This window comes from Triticum aestivum, chromosome 3B, assembly GCF_018294505.1.
Source record: "Triticum aestivum cultivar Chinese Spring chromosome 3B, IWGSC CS RefSeq v2.1, whole genome shotgun sequence".
NCBI classification, from domain to species: Eukaryota; Viridiplantae; Streptophyta; class Magnoliopsida; order Poales; family Poaceae; genus Triticum; species Triticum aestivum.
The window spans coordinates 639,580,095-639,587,228 of NC_057801.1; the positions used below are offsets into that span (position 1 = coordinate 639,580,095).

At 42.3% G+C, this 7,134-nt stretch overlaps 1 pseudogene; it reads right to left on the reverse strand.

Moving 5' to 3' along the window:
* Window positions 1-4,759: 4,759 nt before the first annotated feature.
* Window positions 4,760-6,671, reverse strand: LOC123067643 (uncharacterized; annotated as a pseudogene).
* Window positions 6,672-7,134: the final 463 nt, after the last annotated feature.

A 7,134-nucleotide genomic window follows, 5' to 3' on the forward strand; every position in this document is an offset into this window, starting at 1 on the left:
ATTGATGAGAATACCGGAATAAGGGGACACGATCTCTGCTTTGACAAGACGTGCCAAGGAAACCGCCTCGCTAAACACGCTGAGGTGGGACATAAAACGGTTAGAATAAAGGCTTGGCCGTGGCATGATGTCACGCTACGGAATACGTCAGCAGATTAGATTGTACAAATATTATTCTCTCTACGGTGGTATGTGGAACTTATTTTGCAGAGCCGGACACTATCCTTGTGTTCAACATCTTCTATGAAGTATTTGGAGGAGGAACCCGCCTTGCAATGCCGAAGACAATTTTCACGCCGGACTCATCATCATTGAAGCCTGGTTCAGGGGCTACTGAGGGAGTCCTGGATTAGGGGGTGTCCGGACGACCGGACTATGACCTTTGGCCGGACTCCCGGACTATGAAGATAAATGATTGAAGACTTCGTCCCATGTCTGGATGGGACTTTCCTTGGCATGGAAGGCAAGCTTGGCGATACGGATATGTAGATCTCCTCCCATTGTAACCGACTCTGTGTAACCCTAGCCCTCTCCGGTGTCTATATAAATTGGAGGGTTTTAGTCCGTAGGACGAACAACAATCATACCATAGGCTAGCTTCTAGGGTTTAGCCTCACTGATCTCTTGGTAGATCCACTCTTGTACTACCCATATCATCAATATTAATCAAGCAGGAGTAGGGTTCTACCTCCATCGAGAGGGCCCAAACCTGGGTAAAAACATCGTGTCCCCTGTCTCCTGTTACCATCCGCCTAGACGCACAGTTCGGGACCCCCTGCCCGAGATCCGCCGGTTTTGACACCGACAGTGACCTTGTGAACTTATGCATAGGGGTTGGCACATGTTTTCGTCTTGACTCTCTGGTAGAAACTTTGGGGCACTCTTTGAAGTTCTTTATGCTGGCTGAATAGATGAATCTGAGATTGTGTGATGCATATCATATAATCATGCCCACGGATACTTGAGGTGACATTGGAGTATCTAGGTGGCATTGGGGTTTTGGTTGATTTGTGTCTTAAGGTGTGATTCTAGTACGAACTCTATGATAGATCGAACGGAAAGAATAGCTTCATGTTATTTCACTACGGACTCTTGAATAGATCGATCAGAAAGGATAACTTTGAGGTGGTTTCGTACCCTACAATAATCTCTTCATTTGTTCTCCACTATTAGTGACTTTGGAGTGACTCTTTGTTGCATGTTGAGGGATAGTTATATGATCCAGTTATGCTATTATTGTTGAGAGAACCTGCACTAGTGAAAGTATGAACCTTAGGTCTTGTTTCCTACCATTGCAATACTGTTTACGCTCACTTTTATCGCTTGCTACCTTTCTGTTTTTATAATTTCAGATTAAAAAACCTATATCTACCATCCATATTGGACTTGTATCACCATCTCTTCGCCGAAGTAGTGGACCTATACAATTTACCATTGTATTGGGTGTGCTGGGGACACAAGAGACTCTTTGTTATTTGGTTGTAGGGTTGTTTGAGAAAGACCATCTTCATCCTACGCCTCCCACGGATTGATAAACCATAGGTCATCCACTTGAGGGAAATTTGCTACTGTCCTACAAACCACTGCACTTGGAGGCCCAACAACGTCTACCAGAAGAAGGTTGCATAGTAGACATCAAGCAATTTCTAGTGCCGTTGCTGGGGAGGTGAGTGCTTGAAGGTATATCTTTAGATCTTGCAATCGAATCTTTTTGTTTCTTGTTTTATCACTAGTTTAGTCTATAAAAGAAAAATACAAAAAATGGAATTGAGGGTGCCCCATATGCTTCATCTTTTTAATGTCTTCCATGAAAATAAGGAGTCCGAAAATTGTGCTCAAGTACTAGAAGAAGAATTACATACAATGCTTGGCATAAAATATGTGAATGATGAGCATGATTGCAATGTTGTTAGTATGAATTCTTTGAATACCCATGATGCTAATGATATTCAAAGCCACAAGCTTGGGGAGGCTATGTTTGATGAATATGATATTTTTTGTCCCCCAAGTTTTGATGAGCAAATTTATTATGATGAAAGCATGCCTCCTATTTATGAAGATTATTGTGATGATACGTATGACATAAAGAATAGACATAACCATGAAACTTGTCATCGTGATTTTAATCAATTGTGTTATGCTTCACATGATAGTTATTTTGTTGAGTTTGCTCCCACTACTTTTCATGAAAAGAAGTTTGCTTATGTGGAGAGTAGTAAAATTTATATGCTTGTGCATCATGAAAATAATTCTTTATGTGATGATTATATTGTTGAATTCATTCATGATGCTACTGAAAATTATTATGAGTGAGGAACATATGCTTGTAGCAATTGCAATAATATCAAGTTTCCTCTATGTGTTGAAAATCTTGATGCTATGCTTGTTTTACCTTCCTATGCTAGTTGATTCTTGTTCCCATAAGTTGTTTGCTCACAAAATCCCTATGCATAGGAAGTGGTTTAGCCTTAAATGTGCTAGTCATATGCTTCATGATGCTCCCATTATGTTTCAATTCTTATCTTTTATGTGAGCATCATTGTCATCATCATGCCTAGCTAGAAAGGCATTAAAGAAAAGTGCTTGTTAGGAGACAACCCAATATTTACCCTTACTGTTTTTGTTTGTCCACATGATTATGCTACTGTAGTAATCATGTTTTATAGCTTTTGTTTCAATAAAGTGCCAAGTAATACCTTTAGGATAGCTTACGGTGATAGTTGTGTTGATCCTGCTGAAAATCAGAAACTTTTGCGCCCAGTAAATTAGTTTTGATAATTCACAGAAACGTTCTTTTGATCTGGTTCTTTTTTATGTGGATTGGTACAAAACTTTTTCAGGTTTTCCTAATTTGGTAGGATTATTGGAGTTACAGAAGTATTCGAGAGTTACAGATTACTACAGACTGTTCTGATTCTGACAGATTCTGTTTTCTATGTGTTGTTTTCTTATTTTGATGAATCTATGGGTAATATCGGAGGGTATGAACCATAGAGAAGTTGGAATACAGTAGATATTACACCAATATGAATTTAGAATGAGTTCACAACAGTACCAAAAGTGGTGATTTATTTTCTTATACTAACGGAGCTTACGAGTTTTCTGTTGAGTTTTGTGTTGTGAAGTTTTCAAGTTTTGGGTAAATATTCGATGGACTATGGAATAAGGTGTGGCAAGAGCCTAAGCTTGGGGATGCCCAAGGCACCCCAAGGTAATATTCAAGGACAACCAAGAGCCTAAGCTTGGGGCATCCCCTCTTTCGTCTTCATTCATCGATAACTTTACTTGGAGCTATATTTTTATTCACCACATGATATGTGTTTTGCTTGGAGGGTCAATTTGTTTTATTTTGTTTTGCTTGCTGTTTCAATAATATCCCAAGATCTGAAATTATTAAATGTTATAGAGTCTTCACATAGTTGCATAATTATTCGAGTACTCATTGATCTTCCAGTACTAGGAAAAAGGCTACTAGCAGCGTGGGTTTTTTGGTTAGTAGTAGCGCGGGTCATCGCGCTACTACTATCGTGCTATAGCTAAAAGTTAGTAGTAGCGTGGGTTCCACCTGCGCTACTACTATAACTTAGTAGAAGCGCGGGTTCTGCCCGCGCTACTACTATTGGAAACCAGCGCTACTACTAACAAAATAGTAGTAGCGTGTCTAGAATACCAGGCGCTACTAGCATTCTAATACTAGTAGCGTACCATTTATTCCCACGCTACTAGTACCTAATTAGGGATTAAAAAATAAAAACAAAAAATGATGCATAAAATGCTGCAGCACAGAAAATAGTCTAGGCAAGCAACTCAAATCCAAAATTCAGATATGATTTTGGAGCGTATTGTGAAGAACATTAATTGCAACTCAAATCATCAATAGTCACAACACTTAGAGGACACCTTTCAAGGCTACATATATATTGGCACAATGTGACAGTTGTCCTCATGGTACAAAAAATGTGGAGTAATAGATCATACTATTCCAATGCAGCGATTGAAAATGTTAAGTGCAGGAACAAGGCAGTGGTCTTCGGTGCTTGTGATTACGATCATGGTCGTCACCGTCACTAGTTTCATAGTTTTCAGTATCTGTAGCAATCAACCCTTTGTGCATCTCTTCACGATAACCAAATCCGCAGGAAAAAAGTCAACTTAGCATCTAGATTTTATCCATTGCCCTGAGCCCTGAGCATGTTCAAGAAACACTAAATTAGAACAGTACTACTATAAATACATGAGGCATCAGGACAGAAAAGATATTCAGTTAAATACATGGGGCATAAAAACCTACGACGATCGACAAAGAAGATATTGGGTTAAACTTAGGTCTCACCGGGAAGGGCCCTATTATATATGCATTGTAAGTACATAGATATTTCAGTTACAAAAAGATATTCAATTAAAAAGTGACAAATAACTCAATGAAACTCGGACTATATATTTAAGTTACAAAATATATTTCAGCTTAGGAATGCAGTGTATAAATCAGACTAGATAGATAACACTACCGAAGATAGAATCTGTCATGCATACAAAGTGCAGATGAACTTGTGATATATTTCAGCTTAGGAATGCAGTTTATAAATCAGACTAGATAGACAACACTACCGAAGATAGAATCTGTCATGCATACAAAGTTACAAAATCACGCTGCATCGGCTCCCGTTCTGCAGAGCAACGACTCAAATCATCTCTCAATCGGGTTTCTGTTGTGAACTTGTGATATGTGCAGAAAGTGCAGATGATACGTTTTGAGGGATTAGGTAGGTGGGGTGCTGACCTTGTAGGAGAAGCTGAGTCGCTTCTCCCTGGGGAACTTTCCGTGGGCCTGGACGATGCCGTCGCCGCCGAGAGGGAGGAAACCCCTCGCCGTGAACACGTCGCCGACCACGTATCTGAGCTGTTCGTTGGGGAACTGCATGTCCATGAATGACTTCTCAATTGTTTTCAAAAAGAAAGTTTAGGCAAAGATAGTGTCTAAATTAACTGTTCATCATCACGAATTCAGGATTCAGGACAGAGAATTCAGAAGGCCGATTGAACACTCACGCAGGCAAAGGGGTTGAGGCAGATCATCGACATGAAGAAGCATATCCGGGAGCTGTCCAGTACATCAGGCACACGAGTGCACTCCGTTCCGCTCACATATCAGATCTTACTCTTAGCTTCTTCTTTGTGCAGATAAGATATTAGATTCAGTGTGTTCGTTAGTTGTTTACATTGCACTCGAAGCCGTGCCAGATGAGGTGGCGCTTGGAGAGGTGCATGGGGAAGAGCAGCGTCGTGTTGCGGAGGAAGAGCACGGGCCCGAGCTGCACCAGGAACAGTGGCGCCGCGCCGCCGCCTCTGCTGCCGCTGCCACTGCTGGAGTGCGACGCCTCGGTGCGCCATAGGTCGCCACGGGCCGCCATGGAGCAATCCACATCGTTCGTCCTGTTTTTGAACATCGCCGACAGGACTATGCTCCCCTACGACCGCGCGAACCGCCCGGAGCCGCCCACCACCGGACGATCACCACCAACGGCCCCTTCCTGCTTGCTTCGCGTGAGGTCGGCGGCGGCCGTCGCGCCGCCTCTGCCGGGGACGGCCCTCCGGTGCGGCGAGCGCGCGGTGTGGCGCACGCGGTGGGGTCATGGGGGCGGATGGACGGAGGAGAGGAGGTGGAAGGGAGGCCGGCGGCGAGTGGGTTGGGAGAGGAGAGGAGGTTTGGGATCTGGATTGGGCTGCGTGGTTTATTTTTTTGAGACAGACGGGGGGTGGGTGGTGTGGGACGGTTGGTGGGGTGGGAGGTGGTGGTGGGCTGGGAGTGTGGATCGGGCCGGGGGTGGACACGCTTAGTAGTAGCGTGGGGGTCTTACCTGCGCTACTGCTACTTATTTAGTAGTAGTGCCGGTTTTATACTCCTCGCTACTACTATGGCCTATCCCGGGGGCATTGTAGGAGACCATTTAGTAGCAGCGCGGGTTTATACCCCTCGCTACTACTATCAACTTAGCAGTAGCGCAGTTTTTATACCCCTCGCTACTACTAATTAGCAGTAGCGCCCATTTTTAAACCGCGCTACTGATAAACTTATGTGTATAAGGTTTTCCCTAGTAGTGTTCACTTATATCTTTCGGAGTAGTTTGTCATTTGCGCTAGTGCTTCAGTTATTTCTTTTTAGAGCACGGTGGTGGTTTTATTTTGAAGAAATAGATGAACTCTCATGATTCACTTATATTATTTTGAGAGTCTTAAACAACATGGTAATTTGCTTTGGTTATAAAATTAGTCCTAATATGATGGGCATCCAAGAAGGATATAATAAAAACTTTCATATAAAGTGCATTGAATACTATGAGAAGTTTGATTCTTTATGATTGTTTTGAGACATGAGGATGGTGATATTAGAGTCATGCTAGTTGAGTAATTGTGAATTTGAGAAATACTTGTGTTGGAGTTTGCAAGTCCCGTAGCATGCATGTATGGTAACTATTGTGTAACAAATTTGAAGCATGAAGTATTTCTTTGATTGTCTTCCTTATGTGTGGAGGTCGGGATCGCGCGATGGTTAACTCCTACCAACCCTTCCCCTAGGAGCATGCGTGTAGTTCTTGGTTTTGATGACTTGTAGATTTTTGCAATAAGTATGTGAGTTCTTTATGACTAATGTCGAGTCCATTGATTATACGCACTCTCACCCTTCCGCCATTGCTAGCCTCTCTAGTACCGCACAACTTTCGTCGGTACCATAAACCCACCATTTACCTTCCTCAAAACAGCCACCATACCTACCTGTTATGGCATTTCCATAGCCATTCCGAGATATATTGCCATGCAACTTTCCACCGTTACGTTTATTATGACACGCTCCACCATTGTCATATTGCTTTGCATGATCGTGTAGTTGACATCGTATTTGTGGCAAAGCCACCATTCATAATTCTTTCATACATGTCACTCTTGATTTATTATCCCGGTACACCGCCGGAGGCATTCACATAGAGTCATATTTTGTTCTAAGATTCTTGTGTTGTAAGTAGATAAAAGTGTGATGATCTTCATTATTAGAGCATTGTCCCATGTGAGGAAAGCATGATGGAAGCAATGATTCCCTCACAAGTTGGGATGAGTCTCCGGACTTTATGAAAAATA